Genomic DNA, 27,019 nt, shown 5'->3' on the forward strand with positions numbered 1-27,019 from the left:
AACGATCGTGTCTGGAAACGGAGGGGTCACGGTCGGTGACCTCAGATGACATCACAAAGGACTTGCCCGAAAGCTGACTGCGAAGGTCTGTGTGTGGAAGCCTTGAATATTCATTCGTTTTTGCTCTCTCTCTCCTCCTCCCCCCCACTGTCCATTGCCACAGCAGCAATTACTGCGAACTGAACTGAACTTTGCGTTACTTTGAAACTGGTCATTTACTCCTAGACAACGATAGACCTTGATTGATCCTGTTATCTTAATTCTGTGTACATGTATGTTTATCATTGCTGAACTGTTGCATTCATTATCCTTTTGATTAGAGTACTGTGTTGCTTGTTTCTTTAATAAAACTTCCTTAGTTCTAGTAATCCAGACTCCAACTGAGTGATCCATTTCTGCTGGTTTGGCAACCCAGTTACGGGGTACGTAACAGGCTATCCCAGCCAGGGCCTACCCTTACCTCTAGCCCTCTACCCTGTTGCAATGCTAATAATTCATTCGTCAAAATGCCACATCCAAACTAACCACTACTATACGTGCAGTGGCAGGAGGTGAGGAGTCAGCTGCTATTTTGTTTTCCCTGATGCAATGCAAGATATATCAAATTATAAACATAATATCTAAGCACTTCTTAGTTGTAATCTTACTTTGACTCAACATCATGGAGCATTGATGGGGAATCACTGCAGTGTGTTAATGCTGTGCTCTAATTCCAGGCAGCATCGGTCATGGAAGTCTACCTCTGTGTGATACTTCTGGATTTCTAACAGTATGAATCTCCAAGAACCATTCAGCTCTTGAACCAACCAGCACAACCCTGGTCACTGCCCCAGTATAACAACACTATGACCACTTGAATCTCCTTGCACTGCAATGGGCTATGCTTTCTTTTGGTCTAATTTTGTTCTTTCTTGTAAAAATTCTGTATAATTTATGTTTTTGTGTGAATACTGCTTATATGATACTTTGTGATGCTGCAGCAAGTTAATTACTTCATTACACCTTTTTGTATATGCACTTGTGCATATGACAGTATGACTTTGACTTTGACAATTGACGTGGGAGCCATAGGATCAACATGATTGGATAATAGTTAATCTAATCCAAAAATAACACTTTCACTTAAGTTGACTTCCAATGCTAACTACAATAAGATTCTAATAAATTGGTAAACTAGTTTGTTACATGCTGAGGTACAGTGAACATTCATTATCCAACTGTTCAGAAATCATGACGGTATATTACAAGCTAGGACATGCACAAGAGAGTTGTGAATAGTCTTATATTTTTGGAGCGTGGAAGATGGGATCACAGCCTTCAGTTTACTGGAACAGGCAGGTCTGGAATTAAGAACAACCTGAATGAGGGTTTCACTGACAGTTGAGCTAAGTCATTGTAGAGTTGGATAATACCACAGAGGTGGAAGTAAACAATTTTATTGACATTGTGGATATACAGATGTAAACACACCTCAGAGTCAAGTATAGTGCGAGGTTGCAAACAGTCTCAGACCGTTGCCAAGGAGACAGGCAGAGTAGGTGACTAGGGAACAGAATTTGTGGCTTTGGCTTTCTCGTTTTTTTGGCCCAAATTTCTATTTATCCTGACTTGGGTGTCTGAATTGTGACAATATCATGACATCAGAGGGGCCAGGGGAGATGTCATAGATGTGTGTTGTGTAGCTACTCTGCTCCACAGGACATTGCCAAAGGACAACATCTGAATATCAAGATGTAAAGATTTGGGAGTGGGAAGTTTTATTTGTCACATTGAAACATACTGTGAAAGCATCATTTGGCTCAATGACCAACGCAGTCCAAGTGAGTACTGGGGCTGCCAGCAAGTGTCACCACACTTCCAGAGCCAACGTAGCAGACCTGCAATTCACTGACCCCAGCTCAGACACCTTTCAAGTGTGAGAGGCATTCAGTGCACGTGGAAGAAACCCAAATGGTTACAGGTATAAATCCAAGGATGACCAGCAAATCCAATCAATGAGACAGTTGATCATGTAGTCCAATTTCCAGCAGTAAATTTCTTCAGTAAACTTTTGAGAAAAACAGTGAACATTAAAATGTAGGTGCAATAGGCTATGAAGTCTGCTCCATTATTCAAGAAGTTCAGAACTACCTCCATTCCACTTCATTGCTCAATCCCCACATGCTTTCATTCCAAAACTCTATTGCTCTCGGTCTTGAATATTATCAACATCTAAGCCTCACAGCCTTCTGCAGTAGAAACCTCTGAAGTGTTAAGAGTTTCCTTGTATCTAAAACTAAATGTGTAACTGCTGATCATTAGACAACACAACCAGAGTTCAAGACATTTCACCTAAGTGAACCTATTTGTTAACAATACACACACAAAACGTCCTGATGAAGGGTCTCAGCCCAAAAAGTCGGTTATTTACTCTTTTTCATATGCTGCCTGACCTGCTGAGTTCTTCCGGCATTTTGTGTGTGTTGCTTTGGATTTCCAGCATCTGCAGATTTTCTCTTGTTTGTGAACCTATTTGTTAACATCACCCTACCATCGTCATCGTAGCTATCCCTCGAGGTTGAGGATGATGGTCTTCGATCTGAAGAAGTGGCCCACACAGTGAAGACGCCTGTGCATGTATTTGTTTAACATGTACTTGATGTTGCACTCCAAGAAGCACGCAATACTTCACAAATCAACCAACTGATTCCAATGGCATGGAAACCACGACGATTGAAGCTGATGGATTTGTTGCAGCCTTCATCTGCCTTCACAGCCGTTGAGTTCAAAGTAATTTCATCCACCTATTCCACTGCTGAGGTCTCGGTTGGATTGTTCTTTGTCAGGGACCTCACCCTTGACCTTATCGCCATGGGTAACCCTACCTGGAGCATAGCTCCAGACGGCATTGCTCTCGGGATCACAGGACCACACAAGCTTCTCCACCATGACAAGGTGACAATCCACAGAGAAGATCACACTACCAGGTTATTGTGTACACTTCAATAATCAGCATTCATTCAATTAAACTTGAGAAAATATTGTCCCATTCTACACAAATTCATGCAATCCCTCTCCCAAGCCGATCACAGTAATTGTGTTAATTTTTTGTGACCACTGGCCTTCCTATTTCATTGTTACTGCAGATGCTGGAAATCATAAATGAAAATTAAAACTGCTTGAAAAATGCAGCAGGTCAGAATGCATGTGTGGAAAGAGAAAGTGGGTTAATATTTCAGGCACACATTCAGAACTGGAAAAGAGAGAAAGAAGAAAGTCATCTTTAAATTGCGGAGTTGGGGAGAGGAGTAGGTGGAATAAAGGGAGTATCTGCGGTAGGGTGAAACTGGGGTTACCAGGGAGATAAGGAGAGGTCAGTGGTTTAATGGTGGCACTTAGGAAGAAGAGGAGAGCCAGAACTGAGTGACCTACCCAGTGATCCAATATCTGATGGACTTACAATGTATTTGTTGATCTGCTCCCATTTAAAATGCTCCCCATTGCCTTCAGCTCCCCTCCCCTCATCTCCATTGCCTATTTTAGCTATACAACCTTCAAAGCTTCTTTCCTTTTCAAGCATGCTGCATATCCCCCACCTTACATTGATTTTACTAACTGGCTCAATTCCCATGCTTTGAAATATCAGATACTTAGACAGAAAACAAAACAGCACAGGAACACAATATCAATCCCAAGTTAAAATGCCGTATAATCAGTCTCTTCACTTTAAGTTATAGGTAGGACTTACACAGTGAATAGCAGGGCACTGAGGAGTGCAGTAGAACAAAGGGACCTGGGAATACAGGCCCATAGTTTGTTGAAAGTGGTGTCACAGGTAATTTGTAAAGAAAGCTTTTGGCACACTGGCCTTTGTAAATCAATGTATCAATGTATTGAGTGCAGAAGATGGGATGTTATCTTGAAGTTGTACAAGACATTGGTAAGGCCTAATTTGCAGTATTGTGTACAGTTTTGGTCACATGTCTACAGAAATGATGTAAATAAGGTTGAAAGAGTGAAGAGAAAATTTACAAGGACGTTGCCAGGTCTGGAGGACTTAGGTTACGAGGAAAGATTGAATAGGTTTGGACTGTATTCCTTATAACATAGTAGACTGAGAAAAGATTTGATAGAGCTATACAAAATCATAGATAGGGTAATGCAAGCAGGCTTTTTCCACTGAGGTCGGGAGGGACTACAATCAGAGGTCGTGGGTTAAGGGTGAAAGGTGAAAAGTTTGAGTGGAACATGAGGGGAAGCTTCTTCACTCAAAGGATCATAAGAGTGTGGAATGAGCTACCAACAGAAGTGGTGCATGTGAGCTTGGTTCAACATCTAAGAGGAGTTGGAATAGGTACATGGATGGAAAGGGTATGGAGGGTTACTTCCGGTGCAGGTCAATGGGAGGTGGGCCAAAGGGCCTGTTTCTGTGCTGTACTTCTCTATGACCCTACGTAGTTCAGAAATAGATGGGATCCATGCACTAATTCTTGAAACATTCCATTGTAAGTGCCTAATTTAAAATTGATGCATTATTCTGTTTTCTTAGTGAATCAACCTCTTTTCACACTCATTCATTACCCTCCATACCATGAGTCTTTATCTTGAGTAACGTTTTATGTGACAACTTGTCAAAAAGCCTTTGAAAATCTAAATATATCATGTTCACAGGCATTCATTTATAGAGTTTCAAGACTCATCCTTACAAACTTCTTATAGCTTTATCAAATATATTTTTTTCTGATGAATAATGGTACTCTGCTTACCTCAAGTGTTCAAGGGAATGAAGGTAACCTTCTCTGGTTGACTACTGGTGATTTGAGATGTTCCACAGGTGTCAGTGTTGGGACTGCTTCTTTTTACATCATATGTCAATGATTTGGATGATGGAATTGATGGCTTTGTGGGGAAGTTTGCAGGTGATATGAAGATGAGTGGAAGGACAGGTAGTGTTGAGGAAGCAGGAAGGCTGCAGGAGGACTTGGACAAATTGGGAGAATAGGAAAAGAAGTGGCAAATGGAATACAGTGTTGGGAAGTGTGTGGTCATGCATTTTGGTAGAAGGAATAAAAGGATGGACTATTCTCTAAATGGAGAGAAAATTCAAAAGTCCAAGCTGCAAATGGACCTGGGAGTCCTCATGAAGGATCCTGGGAGACCGCTTTGCTGAACATCTACGCTCTGTCCGCCAGAGAAACAGGATCTCCCAGTGGCCACACATTTTAATTCCACATCCCATTCCCATTCTGACATGTCTATCCATGGCCTCCTCTACTGTAAAGATGAAGCCACACTCAGGTTGGAGGAACAACACCTTATATTCCGTCTGGGTAGCCTCCAACCTGATGGCATGAACATCGACTTCTCTAACTTCCACTAGGCCCCACCTCCCCCTTGTACCCCATCTGTTACTTATTTTTATGCACACATTCTTTCTCTCACTCTCCTTTTTCTCCCTCTGTCCCTCTGAATATACCTCTTGCCCATTCTCTGGGTCCACCCCCCTTGTCTTTCTTCCCGGACCTCCTGTCCCATGATCCTCTCGTATCCCCTTTTGCCAATCACCTGTCCAGCTCTTGGCTCCATCTCTCCCCCTCCTGTCTTCTCCTATCATTTTGGATCTCCCCCCCCCCTCCAACTTTCAAATCCCTTACTCACTCTTCCTTCAGTTAGTCCTGACGAAGGGTCTCGGCCTGAAACGTCGACTGTACCTCTTCCTAGAGATGCAGCCTGGCCTGCTGCGTTCACCAGCAACTTTGATGTGTGTTGCTTGAATTTCCAGCATTTGCAGAATTCCTGTTGTTTAAGGATTCCCTAAAGGTTAGTTTGCAGATTGAGTCAGTGGTAAGGAAGGCAAATGTGATGTTAGCATTCATTTTGAGGGGACAAGAATAAAAAACAAGGAGGTAATGCTGAGGCTTTGTAAGGCACTGATAAGACCTCACTTGGAGTATTGTGAGCAGTTTGGGCCTCTTATCTAAGAAAGGATGTGCTGACATTGGAGAGATTTCAGAGGAGATTCATGAGAATGATTCCAGGAATGAAGAATTATCATAAAAGCAGTGATTAAAGGCTCTGGGCCTGTACTTGCTGGAATTAAGAAGATACTTCCTATGGTGGGGACCATAGCAGAGCCTCTAAATATAGGCACATCCATTTAGAACAGAGTTGAGGAGGAATTTCTTTAACCAAAAGATGGTGAATCTGTGGAATTCGTTGCCTTAGGCAGCTGCGCAGTCCAGGTCATTAGGTGTATTTAAGGCAGAGGCTGATAGATTCTTCACCTTTCAGGGTGTGAAAGGTTACAGGGAGATTGGGGCTGAGACGGAAATGGATCAGCCATGATGAAATGGTGGAGCAACTCAATAGGCCCAATGGCCCAATTCTGCTCATCTGCCTTATGGTCATAGCGTCCTAGAATAATACAGCAGGGCAACAGGGCCAGCTTGTCAAATGAGCTAATCCCACTTGCTCACATTTCATCCATATCCCTCTTCTAAACGTTTCCTGTTGACCTATTTATTCAGGTAATAGATTCCAGAACTTTCTGGCAACAGACATGAGACGAACAGGCCTGTATTTTCAGGTTTTTCCTTCCTTGAATAGTAGTGTTCCATTTGCTACTTCCAAATTCATCAGGAATTTTATGATCTTACATCAATCCCTCCATTATATCTGAAACAAGCTCTTTTAAAACGCTATGTAGCCAACAGGGCATTTGCCAACTTTTAATCTAATTAGTTTCCTAAGTACTTTTTATACTAAAATTAAGTACTCTACATTCTTCACTCTGATAAGCTCTTTGGTCCCCTGCACAAGTTGGAATGCTTTTTATTCTGTCTACCATAAAGACAGATAGTCTCCCTCTAATCTCCCTGCCAGCACTTATCCCTGCAAGTGGCCTATGTGTTACACCTGCCCATTCACATCCTCCCTCACCTCCATTCAGGGCCCCAGACAGTTCTTTCATGTGAGGCAAAACTTCACCTGCAAATCTGCTGGGGCCGTCTATCGTGTCCAGTGCTCCCGATGCGGCCTCCTCTACATTGGTGAGGCTTGTCATAGATTAGGGGACCACTTTATCGAGCACCTCTGCTCCATCCGCCACAAGTGTAACTTCCTGGTGGCTAAGCATTTTAATTCCAATTCTCATTCACGTGTCAGTCCATGGCCTCCTCTTGTGCCGAGAAAAGGCCACCCGCGGAGTGGAGGAGCAACACCTTATATTCCGTCTGGGTAGCCTCCAACCTGATGGCATGAATATCAATTTCTTCTTCAGGGTAAAAAAAAAATTGTTTTCCTCCCCTTCCCCTCATCTTCTACTATTCCCCACTCTACCTCATCTCACCTGCCTATCACTTCCGCCTGGGTCCCCTCCTCCTTGCTTTTCTCCCACAGTCCACTCTTCTCTCCGATCAGATTCCTTCTTCTCTAGCCTTTCACCTTTCCCACCCACCTGGCTTCACCTTTCACTTTCCAGCTAGCCTCCTTCCCCTCTCCCCTCCCGCAACCTTTCTATTCTAGTGTCCTCCCCTTCCTTCTCAGTGCTGATGAAGGATCTCAACCTGAAACGTCGACTGTTTAGTCATTTCCATAGATGCTGCCTGACTTGCTAGGTTCCGCCAGCATTTTTGTGTGTTCCTACAGAAAAATGTCTCAGCCTTCTGCACCCAGTGAGCGCACAATCATGATCATCAAAGCGAAGCCCGAACTTTTTGGCATCTTCCACAGGTGGGTTTTTATTAAAATTCTCAATGATGTCGTTTTGATGTGAACTCATGGTTGTAACATCACAAAAGCAGCAAGCTGTCAAGCATCGCAAGAAGAGAATGCCAAGTTACGTTTCGGTCATGCCACATGGCTTCTCTGAAGATTGCCACCTTATCATCATGGTGGAGAGCCTTGTGAGTGTCTGAGATCCCCAGAGTGATGCCATCTGGAGTTTAGCCATCCGGCACTTAGTTCCTGGTAGGGTCACCAAATGGTTCAATGGTTCAATTTAATAGCACAGTAGATAACCTGAAATCCTTACTCTTCGCAGACATCCACGAAACAGAGAGAAAAAAACTCCAAAGAATGAATGACAGAAAAATGTTAGAACCCCAAAGTCTCTGCCCCCTCCCATGCACAAACAGCTGCAAAACATCAATCCTCCCCCCACTTGTTCCAGCAAAAAGCATCAGTACCTCCCCACCACCCGCCAAGCAATAGCAAGCCCCCAGAGACCACGATCTGGGGACCATCACAAACTACTGTCCATCCCACTCTTCAACGTCTCAACAGGCCCCCTCTCTCACTAACGAGGGAGAGTGAAATATCGCTCCTGCCACAGCGAGAGGGGTGGCAGCAGCTCGCTGTTTCAATGTTACGGTGTCGCTTATTTCGAGCTCCCCCAACACAAGAATCAGAAGATGAGAGAGAGAGAGAGAGAGAAAAAGAGAAAATAAAAAAATAAAAATAAAAAATCACTTGAGTATAAAGGCCTCCAGCAGCCACATCTGCTGTTTTGATGTTTTGCTGACTGCGATGCTTCAGTCAGCAACATCAGTGAGGAATCGGGTCATCTACGAGGCCACACCCCGAAGGCACTTGTCTTTCAAGCTGCTCCTGAGATCCAAAATGCAGGCCGCTTGGTGAGTTCTGAACAGCAAGTACCCACCATCCATGAAGAATGTAAATCTGTAGATCATGGACTCCAACAGGACCCCAGCCACCTTGAAAAGGAAAAAAAAAGACATGGGAACAGATTTAAACCATTTCACGGATGAGCTTGAAGAAGTCACCCAAGTCCACAAAAACCCCTGGCACCAAGGCAGTTAAGGTCATGGAAAAAGTTCCAGACAAAGACCTCAACAGTGGAGCTGGCAGATGATAATGACACATCACAACAGCGAAGGCAGAGGAAGGCTACAGCAGTGAAGGGTCTCCAGTCCCCAGACTTCCTCTGCACCCCGACCACGACCTGTCAAGGAGCACGTGGTGGTTGCCTGTGCACCAGCCTCCCCTCGTTAGGCAAAGTCACACACAGGCGTTCTCCATTCATGGAATCCACAACAATGTCCTGGGTAGGTCCCATGGCAATCAGCAATTGGGAAGGGGCAGGGTTTAGAATATGTGGATCCCAGACTGGACTCTACAGCCACCTGAAGAGACAGCCCCTTAGGAGAACATCATACTCGACTCAACTGATCACTCTACAGAATGGAAACAAGCCATTTGGCCCATCACGCGCATCTGTCCATATTAATCCCACATTCCAGCATTTGGTCTTCAGGCTTCTATGCCTAGGTGATATAAATGCCCGTCTAGAAGTTTCTTAAATACTGTCATCACCTCTGCTTCCACCACTCTCTCCTGAAGCATGTTCCAGGTACTCAATACTCTGTGTGATCTCTCTCAGATTCCCCTTAAATCTCTTGCCCAAAGTAATGTTGATGGTGGATAAATATTGGCCGTAACATCATGGAATACTCCACAGCTTGAGTTATCTTTTGTGCTTCATGAGAGGTCAATTGAGTATCCTATCTGTCAGTAACAGAGGAATCCCTGGATTCTGCATTGCGATCTCAGCCTACCTTTTGTACTGTAGTAAGGCAGGAATCACGCAGAGATAAAAGTAATACTTACTGACCCACAGCTGACCACTTATGGTTGAACACCATCTTCCCCAGACACCATAAAAAAGCATATAATACCTATGTCTGCATTCATAACATTGACAATCCAAATTAAAATGATACAACAGGACTGCAGCAGTAAGAGACTTGATGTGTTAAACTCCTGAAGTGGAGAAGTACTGTGGTGAATGGGTTACTGATTGGACAGGGATTGGCTGCATTCCCAGCAGTAACAGCCACTCAGACATGTTTCCTGCTGGAGTAGGTTTTGTACAACATGTCTGGACAGCAGACTGTGTGATAACAGCTATTTAATATAAACCATACCAGGCCCTCAATGGTCTTGCTTTAAAACCACACAATCATTCCCTTATTACACTTTCCTGTCAATCCTCTAAGCATGTGGTAAGTGAACCCGGTGCAGACTCTCCCGGTTGGTTGTAATTCCAATGATGTTACCCATTTTATTTTCTTTTTTTTTTAAATGGAAGTCTCCACAAGCAGAAATATTCTAAAGCAGGTGACACCCACCCCACCCTTCCTCCCCTGCCCCCAACAATTCCAAGCTAAGCCTGATAGGGTGATTACTGCTGTCTCTGTAAGTAACCAGTGTTCAGTCCTGAGCCTTGCACAAACTGGAAATGGCAGTCCAATCCCAGTGCTATTTCCAATATGTATCCACCCATACAACTTTCCAGCAGAGGTTCCAGGATCCCAACAGGGAATGATTTTGCTCAAACCAGATTAGAGTTCCAATAAGAGGAGGTAATACACCATTGTCCAGTTGTTAATCAGGAGATCAGGTGCCTGAAAATCATTCCAGAGACCGGAGAGTGTTCTTGGGGCAGGCATCTAATTCAGTGTGTGGGGAGTATTGCATTGAGGGTGCGGTGGGTCAGATGAAGTGTTAAACCAAACCAACGAGTTACAGTCACAGAGCCAGAGAACACAAAAGCAAAAACTAAAGCCGAAAAAAAACACTGGAAATACCAGCAGGTCAGTCTACATCTGTGGGAAGAGGAACAGGGTTAACTTTTCAGGTTAGAGATCCTTTTTCAAAATGAGGCAAATGAAGTTACTTATCTATTGAGATACAACACAGAATAGGCTCTTCCAGCCCTTTGAGCCAGGTCACCCAGCATTCCTCCAACCTATTCCCAGCCTAATCATGGGACAATTTACAAATGACCAATTAACCTACTAACCAGTATATCTTTGGACTGTGGGAGGAAACTGAAGCATCCGGAGGAAACTCCATGGGGTCATGGAGAGTACGTACAAATTCCTTACAGGCAGCAACGGGAATTGAACCTGGGTTGCTGTTACTGTAAAGCGTTGTGCTAACCATAGGAAGGGTAGAGGGTGGGATCGTGTAAAACCAAGGTGGCCACAGGGATAAGCAAAGTTATCTGGTCAATGAGTGAATGGGAGCTGTTACAGAGTCAGACATAGACAATAGGACATACGCTCTCACTCACCCTCCCTGCAGCTTTACCAGCTTCTCTTGTCTCCTTTTCAGTCTCTCAAAGGGTCTTTTAACTGAAACGTCGACTCTTGCTATTCCCGCAGCTGAAGCCTGCCCCGCTGAGTGTTGCCAGCATGTTCCGTTTTTGTTTTAGATTTTCAGCGTCTGCAGTTTTCTTTGATTTTCACAACACAGAGACAAGTCCTTCAGCTCACCTCATCCATGCTGACCATCAAAGACTTGACTCCACTAATTTCATTGTACCCATTAATCCACAGCAACTTCCCACTCAGCAAAGGGATGATCTGCACCTGCCAATTAACAAGCTAATCGGTGTGTCCTTGGCACATGAGCACCAAGAGGAAACTCATGAGGTCACAGAGAAAACATGCAAACTCCTCATAGCAGCCAAGGTCAGGATCTCTGAAGCTGTGAGGTAGCAGCATTAACCATTATGCTGCCCCATAGACCATATAGTAAATAGTACTATTTACCAAATAGTACTATTCACCATTTCAAGGAATGGGGAGCTCTCTTGAAATCCCAAACAATGATTATCTCTTAGTCAACTCTACTAGTTGGTTTGGTCCTTAGCACATCTTCAGTATGATTAAGGCTACATTTCAAAAATAATTCATTGCCCTCCGCCTCTTCAGGGTGTTCTAGGGGTGTGAAAGATAAACTATACAGTATAAGTGCAATTCTAACTTTCTTTCTTTGCTCCTACTGAAATAGTTAAGTCCCAGGTGGTCAAACTATAATAATGTTGTACCTTGCAACTCTTTTGTTTTGCATCTTGTTCATATTAGTGGAAATCACTGCATTTGTCCTGGTTCCTCACAGGTCTGCAGTTCATTTTCATCTTAAACTTTGACTGGAGACAAACTGGGGATGCTCTGAGAGTGAAATTTGTCAGTGAGTTACTCCGCCAATGGTGGTAGAAATACTAATTGCTGGAATAATACCTACTTGCTCTAAGTAGTCTGTGAAGACCGAATCCACTTCCCATTTGGGGAAGAAATCCATGGAAAGAGAGTGTCATCCTTGGTTCACCCCGGGAGGTCACAAGCTAGCTGCTTTGACAGTGGTCCTGTAGCACATGCTTTGAAGTTGGGGCTAAGGCCTATTGTTGGGTCTCCCTCTGTGCTGTTCTTCATCTGAGGGTACCACACGTCAACTGTGAAACAGGAAATTCAACAGCCTTTCTTACCTCTCGACCTGAAGGTACAATTTACTTTGTAAAACTAAGTTCATGATTATATAATTAACACTACAGCATGCTTTCTTTTCACCTCCAACAGCTTTTCACCACCTACTTCCCAGAATTCTTCCCATCTTGGATTTTCTATATTTTTCTTCCAGCTTCAGTTCCATATGGATGCCTGGGATTTCTTTGGTACTTCTCTCAATACTTCTGGGGTTAGTTCAGTGATTCATTTCCCCTCTCAGGAAGTCATATTTCCGTACATTTTTCAGTTAGATTTTACTATAATGAAGTAGCTCCACTGCAATGAGTTTGGATGCCTGAGTCATCCATTATTGAAGATAGAGGGATGGTACAGAAATCGGAAGAGTTACAGGAGGAGTTATACAGGAAGAAAGCATTCACTATCCTCCTCACTAACTCCCACCCCCTGCCCAAACATTATCTACCATTCTATTAACTAATCTAAATTTATGGTGCAGTTCATTCTATCCATTTTATAAATTTGCATAGAAATAACATGTCACTGAAAGTTTTAAGTAAGTCAGCATCCCCTAGTTTTAAGGAAAGAGTTCCAAATTTCTGCAAACTTTTCTTTCACTAAGTGCTTTGTAACTTCACCCTGGAGACTAGGGATTCCCAACGTTGTTTACGCCATGGACCCCTACCATTGACCGAGGGATCTGTGGACCCCAAGTTGGAAACCCTTGCTGTAGGCTCTCTCCTAAACCCTAAGATTGTAGCCCAGTGTTATCGCACGGCTTTCCAATGTCTCGAATCTACTTTCCTCAATAACTTTCTGGACGGCCTTCAACCTTACAACCTCTGTCAACTCTAAGGCAAGTGCTGGTGCTATTAGCCTTTCCTCTGAAGATGCTTCCCCATCCCCACCAACCCTCTCCTCCCACCTTCTTTTGGTTCCTGTCCCAATATCTTGGTACTATTTATCAAACATTGTTTGGTAAGGGCCCTGTGAATTTGATTGGCATACCTTCCAATTTAAAAGGCATTTAAGAAATACAAATACTTGCTGAGAGGCAAGAGACTATATCTGCTGGAATCTGGGGCAACAAATTATTTAAAAACGCAAACACGAGGAAATCTGCAGATGCTGGAAATTCAAGCCACACACATCAAAGTTGCTGGTGAACGTAGTAGGCCAGGCAGCATCTCTAGGAAGAGGTACAGTCGACGTTTTGGGCCAAGACCCTTCATCAGGACTAACAGAAAGAAGAGCTAATAAGAGATTTGAAAGTGGGAGGGGGAGGGGGAGATCCAAAATGACAGGAGAAGACAGGAGGGGGAGGGATGGAGCCAAGAGCTGGACAGTTGATTGGCAAAAGGGATATGAGAGGATCATGGGACAGGAGACCCAGGGAGAAAGAAAGGGGGGAGGGGAGAAAACCCAGAGGATGGGAAAGGGGTATAGTGAGAGGGACAGAGGGAGAAAAAGGAAAGAGAGAAAAAGAATGTGTGTATATAAATAAATAACGGATGGGGTACGAGGGGGAGGTGGGGCATTAGCGGAAGTTTGAGAAGTCGATGTTCATGCCATCAGGTTGGAGGCTACCCAGACGGAATATAAGGTGTTGTTCCTCCAACCTGAGTGTGGCTTCATCTTTACGTTAGAGGACGCCGTGGATAGACATATCAGAATGGGAATGGGACATGGAATTAAAATGTGCGGCTTTGTCCGCCAGAGAAAGCAGGATCTCCCACTGGCCACACATTTTAATTCCAAGTCCCATTCCCATTCTGATATGTCTATCCACGGTCTCCTGTACTGTAAAGATGAAGCCACACTCAGGTTGGAAGAACAACACCTTATATTCCGTCTGGGTAACCTCCAACCCGATGGCATGAATATTGACTTATCAAACTTCCGCTAATGCCCCACCTCCCCCTCGTATCCTATCTGTTATTTATTTATATACACACATTCTTTTTCTCTCTCTCCTTTTTCTCCCTCTGTCCCTCTCACTATACCCCTTGCTCATCCTCCGGGTTTTCCCCCTCCCCCTTTTCTTTCTCCCTAGGCCTCCTGTCCCATGATCCTCTCATATCCCTTTTGCCAATCACCTGTCCAGCTCTTGGCTCCATCCCTCCCCCTCCTGTCTTCTCCTATCATTTTGGATCTCCCCCTCCCCCTCCCACTTTCAAATCTCTTACTAGCTCTTCTTTCAGTTAGTCCTGATGAAGGGTCTCAGCCCGAAACGTCGACTGTACCTCTTCCTAGAGATGCTGCATAGCTGCTGCATTCATCAGCAACTTTGATATGTGTGGCAACAAATTATTTGCTGGAAGAACTCATTGAGTCATGCAGCATCTGTGGGAAGACAGGAATTGTCAATATTTCAGATTAAAATAATGTAGGGTTTCATCTTGAAGCATCAACAACTTAATTATTTTGACAGTTGGTCAAAGGAAAACTAAGAACTCACATTTTACTACAAATAAAATGAGGATATAAACACCCTCTGGGTTTGACAAGGATAAGAAAAGCCAAACACTGTCAGATGAACTTTACCCTCAAAATGTTCAATTTTCAACTTAGATCAAATACACTAATGGCAAGTGTTTCTGGGAATAATGCAGAAGGTGCAGGATCAGTTCATTCCAAAGAGGAAGAAAGATCCTAAGGGGAGTAAGGGGAGGCCGTGGCTGACAAAGGAAGTAATGGATAGTATAAAAATAAAAGAGAAGAAGTATAACATAGCAAAGACGAATGGGAAGCCAGAGGATTGGGAAACTTTTAAAGAGCAACAGAAGGTAACTAAAAAGGCAATACGCTGAGAAAAAATGAGGTACGAAGGAAACTAGTGAAGAATATAAAGGAGGATTGTAAGAGCTTCTTTAGGTATGTGAAAAGGAAAAAAATAGTTAAGACCAAAATTGGGCCCTTGAAGACAGAAACAGGTGAATTTATTATGGGGAACAAGGAAATGGCAGATGAGTTGAACAGGTACCTTGGACCTGTCTTCACTAGGGAAGACACAAACAATCTCCCAGATATAATGGTGGCCAAAGGACCTAGGGTAATGGATGAACTGAAGGAAATTTATATTAGGCAGAAAATGGTATTGGATAGACTGTTGGGTCTGAAGGCTGATAAGTCCCCGGGACTTGATGGTCTGCATCCCAGGGTACTTAAGGAGGTGGCTTTAGAAATCGTGGACGCATTGGTAATCATTTTCCAATGTTCTATAGATTCAGGATCAGTTCCTGTGGATTGGAGGGTGGCTAATGTTGTCCCTCTCTTCAAGAAGGGAGGAAGAGAGAAAACAGGGAATTATAGACCGGTTAGCCTGATGTCAGTGGTGGGAAAGATGCTGGAGTCAATTATAAAAGATGAAATTATGACACATCTGGATAGCAGTGGTCCGAGTCAGCATGGATTTACGAAGGGGAAATCGTGCTTGACTAATCTTCTGGAATTTTTTGAGGATGTAACTATGAAAATGGACAAGGGAGATCCAGTGGATGTAGTGTACCTGGACTTTCAGAAAGCCTTTGATAAAGTCCCACATAGGAGATTAGTGGGCAAAATTAGGGCACATGGTGTTGGGGGCAGAGTACTGACATGGATTGAAAATTGGCTGGCAGACAGAAAACAAAGAGTAGCGATTAATGGGTCCCTTTCGGAATGGCAGGCAGTGACCAGTGGGGTATCGCAGGGTTCAGTGCTGGGACCGCAGCTGTTTACAATATATATTAATGATTTAGATGAGGGAATTAAAGGTAACATTAGCAAATTTGCCAATGACACAAAGCTGGGTGGCAGTGTGAAATGTGAGGAGGATGTTATGAGAATGCAGGGTGACTTGGACAGGCTGGGTGAGTGGGCAGATGCATGGCAGATGCAGTTTAATGTGGATAAATGTGAGGTTATCCAATTTGGTGGCAAGAACAGGAAGGCAGATTATTATCTAAATGGAGTCAAGTTAGGAAAAGGGGAAGTACAACGAGATCTAGGTGTTCTTGTACATCAGTCACTGAAAGCAAGCATGCAAGTACAGCAGGCAGTGAAGAAAACTAATGGCATGCTGGCCTTCATAACAAGGGGAATTGAGTATAGGAGCAAAGAGGTCCTTCTGCAGCTGTACAGGACCCTGGTGAGACCACACCCGGAGTACTATGTGCAGTTTTGGTCTCCAAATTTGAGGAAGGACATTCTTGCTATTGAGGGAGTGCAGCGTAGGTTCACAAGGTTAATTCCTGGGATGGCGGGACTGTCATATGTCAAAAGATTGGAGCGACTGGGCTTGTATACTCTGGAATTTAGAAGGCTGAGAGGGGATCTTATTGAAACATATAAGGTTATTAAGGGATTGGACACGCTGGAGGCAGGAAGCATGTTCCCGCTGATGGGTGAGTCCAGAACAGGACCCTGTTCTGGCCAGAGTTTAAGAATAAGGGGTAGGCCATTTAGAACGGAGTTGAGGAAAAACTTTTTCACCCAGAGAGTGGTGGATGTATGGAATGCTCTGCCCCAGAAGGCTATGGAGGCCAAGTCTCTGGAAGCTTTCAAGAAAGAGATGGATAGAGCTCTTAAAGATAGCAGAATCAAAGGTTATGGGGATAAGGCAGGAACTGGATACTGATTGTGGATGATCAGCCATGATCACAGTGAATAGCGGTGCTGGCTCGAAGGGCCGAATGGCCTACTCCTGCACCTATTGTCTATTGTCTAATAGATTTGAGAAAATAACCTAAGATCACCCAGGAGCAATGGATTTGCATGAAATCAGCAATACAAGCAAAGTAGGCAAGGCAGTAGCCTGTCTATGACAATTTTCTTGCCTTCCCTGAAGGTGGCAAAGTGTATTGTAATAAGCAGGAATAGCAACATGACATGGCACACAAGACTATATCCAAAACCGTGATATCAAATACCACATAAGGCAGCCGGTGGTGTACAAGGTGAACTGGCCATCACTTTTTGTCATGCTCTGTTACAAGCTGAAAATTTTGATTATTCTGCTCAAACATGACAAAGACATTGTGTAGCAAGAAATTTGAGCAGATAAGGAGCTTCTAAGAAGCTAAAAGCAGGCAGCAAGAAATTTGAGCAGATAAGGAGCTTCTAAGAAACAAAAAGCATGCATTACTCTAGGACTATTTCTAGCAGATGGTCTTTCGTATCTTAACTTACTCCAGCAGTCCCTTGATCCCACTTTTGTATGCAAAACCTAATGCAACATGATAGGTTATTCCCATTCCTTGTTCTCCTCATTGGCATTTCGTTGGTTAATAAATTCATGAGGATTCATGAATGTGTTGCAAATATGAGCAGCTTTTGAAATGCATGCAAAAGGCTCTAGGGCAGTGCAGTAACAGAGCAGTGTGTCAACCAATGACATTGCCTCGCCAGTTGACGTGAACAAAGACCAGAAATGCCTCAAAATCAAATGTGAGTCAGGCACTGAACCACTTCCAGGTCAGTGGGTAGCTCTTCCAGCTCTGAGTCAAAAAGGTGTGGATTTAAGCCCCGCTCCAAAGTCATCAACACCAAAATCTTAGTGATAGTTTTGTGCAGCACTGAGGGAGTACTGCACTGACTGAAAGTGCCTTCTTTCAAAATGGAATGTTAAACCAATTTGAAATTGGTTTCAAATTCAATTAAATTGAATTTCAATTTTCAACAATCTGCTCTCTTGGGTGCATTTCAGAGATCTTTTTAATATCACCTGCATATGTTGTGAGATTTGCTAACTTTGCAACAGCAGTACAAATGCAATGTGTTAATGAGAAAAAAAACTGAATTACAGTAAGTATATATAGTATATGTATATCAAATTGTTAAATTAAATAAGAAGTGCAAAAATAGAAATTAAACAAAAGGTAGGTGAGTTAGTGTTCATGGTTTCAAAAGTCCATTCAGAAATCAGATGACAGAGAGAAAGAAGCTGTTCCTGAATCACTGAATGTCTGCCTTCGGCTTTTGTATCTCCTTTAGGGTGGTGACAGTGAGAAGAGGGCACGTCCTGGGTGGTGGGGGTCCTTAATGATGGAGGCCACCTTTTTGAGGCACCACTCCTTGAAGATGTCTAAGATACTACGGAGGTCTACCGAAATAGTTATCCCCAGAACCCAAGGTAATATTTAACTCTCAACCAACATTCCCAAAGTAGAGTCTTGGGATATTTACCACTTCACTATTTGTGAACATTGCTCTGTTCAAAATGACCTCATTTCCCTCACATTACAATTGAGATTTCATTTCAAAGTACTTAATTAGCTGTAAAGCTTTTGGTATATGTCACTAACACGGACGTGTTATAGAAATACAAGCCTTTCTATTTGAGATTGAATAATGCTAAAAAAATTAATTTAAATTTAAGATCTTTTGAATTTTATATAGCTGTAAGGAATCAACCATTAATGAGTGATTAAAGAACAATAAAATCTATACTCAGTCACACTTGATTTGTTTAACAAGCAGAGTACCGGGTTAATCCAAACACTCCTCAAAAGGGTTCCATACCCTGCTGAAGTCTGACCCATTTTTCAAGTGTATATCATGCCCCCATTTAGTCCAGCCAAAGATTATAATTGAAACAAGGTTTATTAAGTGCTGTGCTGTTTTATAGTGCAAAAGCATCTGGAATGTGTTCTCTTTTCCTGCAAAACTCCTGCCTAACTACATAGCTACATCCAAGTAGTCAGGAGGAAGCTGAAATTTGGCCACAAGGTCAAAGACTGGCCTGTTTAAGCGGCCTCCAAAACACTTGTGTCGAGCCCCTGTTTCATGTCAGGTAACCCAGAGTAACAGTCCCAAGGCTGGAGAGCCAATTCTAAACACCCAAGAGAACACAGGAGGAAGTGAAATTCCAGATCGTGAAGCCCATTGTTGTTTTTAATTGAAAAAGGAGATGGCATCATCTAGTAGTTTGTCAACAAGCAAAACACATTGCTTTGCTTTTGTCTGTGTCTGAACCAGTGCGAGAGGAGGGGCTGTTGCCTACTCATCCTGACAGAAACCTGGTTTCAAGACGCCATTCCAGACTTGGCCATCCAACTAGATGGGCTAACCTCCTTTCAGGGGGGCAGGATTGCTGCAACCCGGCAAGACCCGTGGAGGAGGTCTGTGCGTCTACATCAATAAGAACTGGTGCGGTGAATGGCTAGGTAATAACCGCCCACTGCTCCCCGCAGATAGAGTTTTTAATGGTGAAGTGCAGGCCCACCGACGTACCGAGGGAGTTCACTAGCATTGTGATTATTGCTGTTCACGTACCCCACATGCTAGTGCTGGGGAGGCACGGCAGGAACTCGATGGCACAATCTGCAACCTCAAAGCTGCTCACCCTGACAGTTTCTTCATTGTTACTGGTGACTTCAATCATGCCAACTTAAAATCAGTCCTGCCAAAGTTCTACCAACATGTCAACTTCTCAACCGGAGGGGAAACTATATTAGACAGAGTTCATACCAACTTTCATGGAGCCTACAAGACTATCACCCACACTCAACTCGAATACTTAGACCAAATATCCATTTTGCTGATTCCTGCACACAGAGCATCGGTTAAACAAGTCAAACCAATTCACAAGGAGATCATGATCTGGCCAGAAGGTGCCACATCAGCGTGGCAGGACTGCTTCGAAAACACAGACTGGGGCATATTCAGGGAGGCAGCTACCTATGATTATCACATCAATATTGATGACCATTGGGATCAGTGACTGGCTATATTAGAAAGTACATTGAGGACATTACTGTGATTGAGCACTTCACTGTCAGGGCAAACCATGGCTGACTGCAGAGGAATGCGCACTGTTTAGAGATCAGAACGCTGTTTTCAGATCAGGGGACAGGACAGCTCTAAGATCAGCAAGAGCCATGGTCTCCCATGCCATCAGGAAGGCAAAACATTAGTATGCACAAAAAAACCCACAGTCACCTTTGTAACACCAGGGACACAGCGCACGTGGTAAGGTATACGTCCACCCGCATGTCAATGACAGTAATGTCTCCCTTCCTGATAGGCTGAATGCTTTCTATACACAATTTGACTAACTAAATAGTGTGACTTTGAGGAAAGCCCCTTCTCTTCCTGAGGAACAGGCAGCCTGTTTAGCTGCAGCCAAGTTGAGGGGGACCGCAGCCAGGGTAAACCTATGTAAAGCTACAGGGCTAGACAACATACCTGGTCAGGTGCTGAGGGGCAGTGCAGCCCAGCTAACAGAAGGCTTTACAGACATCTTTAATATCTCTCTAAAAAAGTCCAATGTCCCTGCAGGCTTCAAGGCAGCCACCATCATTCCAGTGCCCAAGAGGGCAACATTAAATGGCCTAAATGATTATCAGCCAGTGGCACTGACTTCAACAATCATAAAGTGCTTTGAACGTCTGGTAGATGGATTGCATAAATTCCAATCTTCCAGCTACATTGGACTCCTTCCAGTTTGTCTACAGTGGAAAGACCCCAGTCAGTCCAAGTTGGCAGCCAGCGTCATGCTGAGCACTGATGTCCTCCAGGGTTGTGTTCTCAGTCCACTGCCTTTCACGCTGCTGACTTATGACTGCACAGCCAGATCCAGCTCAAACCACATCATCAAGTTCACTGATGATGCAACAAAGGTTAGCCTCATCAACAACAATGAGTCAGGATACAGAGAGGAAGTAGAGAGGCTTATCAAAATGGTGCAAGAACAACAACCTGGGTCTCAACATGAAAAAGACAAAAGAGACGATTGGCATGCGTCAACTTCTCTCCATTGCACATCAACATCTTTGCCACGGTGAGAGTCAAGAGCACAAAGTTCTTTGGTGTGCACATAACAGTTGATCTAACCTAGACTCACACCACTTCCTCACTAGTAAGAAGGCACAGCAGCATCTACACTTTCTGAGGAGACAATGAGGGTGTGCAAGGCTCTCTGTCCCATTCTAACAACTTTCTACAGGAGCACTAAGGACAGTGTCCTGTTTAGCTGCATCATGGTGTGGTACTAAGGGCGTCAGACTGAAAAACCCTACAGCTGCCAAAAGAATCAATGGGGTCTCCTTCCCCGTTATTTGTGACATTTATCAGGAGCGTTGCAGATGAAGGGCTGAAAGCATTATTGAAGATCCCCATCATCCATTCCACAATCTCTTTGACCCACTACCATCAGGAAGGAGGTATGGAAGCATTAGGACTAGGAGTGCCGGACTGGCTAGTATCTTCTTCCCTTAGGCAGTGAGATTAATGAATACCCCAGCACCATCGAGGTCTCGCCACTAGTAGAGCAAGCTGTTTTCTGTTTACTTGTGCTGCGCTTTACTACATGCATTTAGAATTATTTTTATTAACTTATTGATAGTATGATATTTTTGGATTATGTGCTGTGTACGATGTATGTCATGTGGGTGCACCATCGTCCAGAGGAACATTGTTTTGTTCAGTTCTACAATATATAAGTACGGTTAGATGACAATAAACTTGAACCTGAACTTGAATGGCAATATACAAATCACATATATGCTAAAGTCCCAGTTTCATACAGGACACACAAAGGGGAGGAAAGGAGGGATATCATAATAGTACAAGTGACCCTTTTAATGGTGACTGGGTAAGAGTAAAACAGTCTCTCCTGATCACTATCCAGAGATACGTGGATGAACAGAAATTTTCAAGAATGAGATATGTAATCAGTATATAGGTTTGCTTGATAGATTCTTTGTTTAGAATGGGGACATCACAGAATTGCCAGCTTTTACCGCCTGACCCTAAATACCCTTGAATACATGGTGGTAGGCCACCAGCTTGGGTGGGTTAGAAGTTCCAGAATTAAGACCCAATAATGATGAAAGACAAGCAATATATTTCTAAATCAGGATGGTGTACAACTTGGAAAGGAACTTGCAGGTGAAGGTGTTCTGCTATCCTCGTCCTTTGTCCTAGAACTTATGAGTTTGGGAGGAGCTGTCAGAGTAGCCTTGGTGAATATAGCAGTGCATGTTGTAAATGGTGCTCACTACTATCACTGAGAGTCGGTGGTAGAGAGAACTAATATTTAGTGTGGTTGATGGGATGCCAACCAAGCAAACTATTTTATGCTAGATGGCATTGAGCTTGTTCAATGTTGTTGGATCTGCACCCAGCCCGGCAAGTAGAGAGCATTCCACACCTTGTAGACGGTGATAAAGCTTTGGACATCAGTAACAGAGTCACTTACTCTGATCTGCTCTTGTATTTCCGGAGTTGGTTCAGATGAATCCCCACTCCCCATCATCCCCAGGGAACCTGATGATGACAAGGACGAATGATTAGATTCTTGCTTGTTGGAGGTGGTCAGTGTCTGGCATTTTTGTAGAGTGAGTACTCTTTTTGCCACTTTTAGTCCATCCCTTAATGCTGATTAGAGCCAGCTGGTGCCAGCAAAGACTGTTTCATTTGCTCAAGAGTTGTAAATAGAAATGAACTTTCTGAAACCATCTGCGAACATTTCCGCTTGTGATGGCATTGAAATAACTACTGATGGCAGTTAGGATTAGGATTCCTCCCGGAAGAACTCCTGCATTAGGTGTCAAGGGGATGAGATGACCAATCTCTGGCAACCATCATGATGGTGCTTTGTGTAAGGCATGACTCTAACCATCGGTTTTACAATGATTCCTGAAGTCATTTTGTATCATGGGAAGTCACCCTCACTTTACCACTGACAGTCAGCTCTTTGGTCCATATTTCAACCAGGTCAATAATGAGGACAGGACCTGAGACAGAAAAACTGACGTCAGTGAGTAGGTTATTGGTGTCACTTGATAGCACTAGGATGACGCTTCGGTCACATTGTCACAAGCAAGATGAGTAGGGTGATTGGGTGGTAAATACTGGATTGGATATTTCCTGTTCGTTGGCAAACAGAACATAGCCAAGCAGTTGCCCAAGTTGTCAGATAAACACAGAAAAGATTTGGCTGAATGGTGCAACAAGTTTTATAGTGCAGGTGTTCAGTATTACAGCTGGGATATTGCCTGGTGCTGCCATTTCCCCCGTGTCTAATTCTCTCAGCCATTTCTTGTGAATTGAATTAACTGAAGATTGGGTTCTGTGATAGTAGGAATCTCAGAAGGACTCCAGAGTCCAACATTACAATAGATCTGGTCTAACATGCCCATATTGCCACACCAGTTGCTTTGGTGAATAATCTGAAGGAAACTCTGAATGATGTGAAACACATCTTCTCAACAACCAGGCTGACTCAATCTATCAGCTGAATGATAGTCATGCCAAAACAGAACATGGCTTCTTCAGTCCCAAAGACTTACAAATGAAAATGCTAACCATGGATGAATAGGGTTTAAGTCTTCATGTACCTCGGTATACAAAAGGGGTCTTGATCACACTTGTTGTACAGCATGTTACAGTACTTCATATAGCTTTTAGGTGGATCTTTTTGGAAGCATCTCATTCGTGATCAGTTTGCTGTTATATGTTTTCCAACTTAAGCTGGTGAGAACAAGGAAGAGAGGAGACATTTTTTATTTGCTTTGAAGAAACATTTAAAGTAACCATCCAAGACCAGAATTATTACTAACAAGCCTTCTTTTGCCCATACAGCACTGACAAAATTAAATTTCAAAATAAAACATCAAATTTGGTGGAGTCTTTGGAATGGAAAAATTGGACTTGACTTAGCTACCAACAGAGGTAAAGCACTTTAGAGATGCAGATCTTAATTGATGTTACAGGAACTCAATGGTTGTTTGGATTTCCTTAAGACTCAAAAAAATGTTCTGCTTCATCTGTCAAACTGAGCAAAATTTCTCAGAGATTTAATGCAGAGGGATGTATGCCAATAACCTGACTGGTCCAACCACATTGACATCACAGCCAATAAAACTTTCTGAGGACATCATGGAAACTCGCCTCCCCTCCAAAGACGCTGTCTACATTTTGTTGCCTGGGTAAAGCAGCCAATGTAATCAAAGACCACATTCTCTCCAGACATTTCCTCTTCTTCCCCATTCCATCAGGCAGAAGATGCAACAGCCTGAAAACGTGCCATCATGGTCAAGGTCAGCTTCTATTCCACTGTCGTAAGACTACTGAATAGTTCCCTGGTAAAATAAGATGGACTCTTAACTGCACAATATACCTCAGTGTGGCTTTGCACCTTATTATCTGCCTGCAATGCATTTCTCTGTAAGTGTAACACTTTACTCTGCATTGTATCATTGTTTCACTTACACTAACTTAATTCACTGTTGTAATGAAATGATCTGTGTGGGTGGCATGTAAAACAAAGTTTTATCCTGTATCTTGGTACATGTGACAATAATAAACTAATTTACAAATTTTAGAGACAACAACCAGAGTGACTTAATGTCTTGGTTCAAATGCTTGCCAAATCTTAATCTTAAGGGAAAGGATTGAATACAGAATGTCCAAGGGCATTAACAACAATGGAGGTGGGAGGGCCATTAATCAAGAGAAATCTTCTTGCATTACGTTCATTATTACTTACCTTGCAGTTTACATGCTCGCCTAGAAATTGATGAACAAGGAAATTGATTGTCACCTGTCAGAATTGACAGTGTACAAATCCCAAGATGGTAGTACAGCACTGGTACAGGCTCTCCAGCTCGTCCCAGTTTCCTGCATTCGGCCCATATCCCTCTACGTCCTGCCCCTCCACATACTTATAAATGATACTATTGTATATGCCTCAACCACTTCTTCTGGCAGCTTGTTCCATACCCTCACTACCCTCTGCGTTAAAAGGTTTCCCCTTAGATCCCTTTTAAATATTTTCCCTCTCACCCTAATTCCATGCCTCACAGTTTTGGGCTCCTCTACCCAGAGGGTAGACTGTTAACACCCAGCTTATCTATGCCTCTCATCATTTTAAACACTTAGAGTCATAGAGTCATAGAAAACTACAGCACAGAAACAAACCCTTTGGCCCATCTAATCCATGCCGAACCATTAAACTGCCTCCTCCCATCGATCTGCACCAGGACCACAGCCCTCCATAACTCTACCATCCAGGTATCTAACCAAACTTCTCTTAGATACGAAATTGTGCTTGCATGCACCACTTGCACAGGCAGCTCGTTCTGTACTGTCACCATCCTCTGAGTGAAGAAGTTTCCCCTCATGTTCCCCTTAAACTTTTCACCTTTCTCCCTTAACCCATGAACCCTGGTTATAGTCCTACCCAACTTCAGTGGAAAAAGCATTCTTGCATTTACCCTATCTATACATCTCATAGCTCTATCAAATCTCTTCTCAATCTTCGACATTGCAAGGAATAAAGTCTTAACATGCTTAATCTTTTCTTATAACTCAGGCCAATTTTTCTCTATAATCTTTCAAACTTATTCTAGTCAGACTCTGTCTAACAATTGCTTGTATATTCTACCCCTCAGAACTCCCTTCAGTAGCTCCACCATTACCCATTGGACTATAGTTGGACTATAGTTCCCTGGCCAATCCTTGCTACCCTTCTGAACCAACAGAACAAAACTCGCCACCTCCAGTCTTCAGGAACTTCACCAGTAGTTAATGATGAAACAAATGTCTCTGCAAAGGCCTCCACAATTTCCTCAAACACGAGGAAATCTGCAGATGCTGGAATTTCAAGCAACACACATAAAAATTGCTGCGTTCACCAGCAATTTTTATGCGTCCACAATTTCCTCTCTAGTTTCCCACAAGGACTTCTGTCAGGCCCTGGACCACTACCCATGCTGTCAGACTGAAAATACCTCCTTCCAGATGATATGAATGTTCCTCAAAATATCTCCACTTGTTTTCTTTATATCTTGAGCAACCATAATTTTCTTATCAGTAAAGGGCGGGGAGAAATATGTTAAAATTTTGCCCCCACCCCCACCCTGGCTCGAGGCAGAACCAGCTCTGCTGATCTCTAAGGGGACCTGCTCTCTTGCTAGGAACCCTTTTATTTTAAATACAGCAATATGACCTCGGGATTTTCCGTAACCTTACCTGCCATATCCATCTCATAGCATCCCTTGGCTCACCTAATTTTCCAATTAAGAATTTTCTTAATCTTGATTTTGCTGTCAAGGAATTGACTTGATTCTGACCTCCTAAATCCAATGTGTGCTTTCTTCTTTTTCTTGACTAGAACTTCAATATTTCTCATCAGTTAAGGCTCCCTAAACTTGCCAGGTTTACCCTTCACCCTAACAGGAACATGCTGCTCCTGGACACTTGATATCACACTCTCAAAAGCTTCCCACATGCTATTCATTCCAATCTTTCACATGGGCTCACTCAGTCATAGAGTCATAGAAAAGTACAGCAGAGAAACAGGCCCTTTGGCCCATCTAGTCCGTGACAACAATTTAAACTCCCTACTCCCATCAACCTGCACCAGGACCATAGCTCTCCATAACCCTACCATCCATTTACCTATCGAAACTTCTCTCAAACATTGAAATTGAGCTCGCAATCACCACTTGTGCTAAAAGCTCATTTCACACTCTCACCACCATCTGAGTGAAGTTTCCCCTCATGTTCCCCTTAAACTTTTCACCTTTCTCCCTTAACCCATGACCTCTAGTTGTAGTTCCACCCATTCTCAGTGGAAACAGCCTGCCTGCACTTACCCTATCCATAACTCTGTTAATTTTGTATACCTCAATTAAATCTCCTCTTAATCTTCTACATTCTAGGAAATAAAGTTCTAACCTATTCCATCTTTCTTTATACCTCAGATCCTACAGTCCTGGCAACATCCTTGTAAATTTCCTCTGTACTCTTTCATTTTTGTTTACATCTTTCCTGTAGGTAGATGC

This window comes from Mobula birostris, chromosome 12, assembly GCF_030028105.1.
Source record: "Mobula birostris isolate sMobBir1 chromosome 12, sMobBir1.hap1, whole genome shotgun sequence".
Classification (NCBI taxonomy): domain Eukaryota; kingdom Metazoa; phylum Chordata; class Chondrichthyes; order Myliobatiformes; family Myliobatidae; genus Mobula; species Mobula birostris.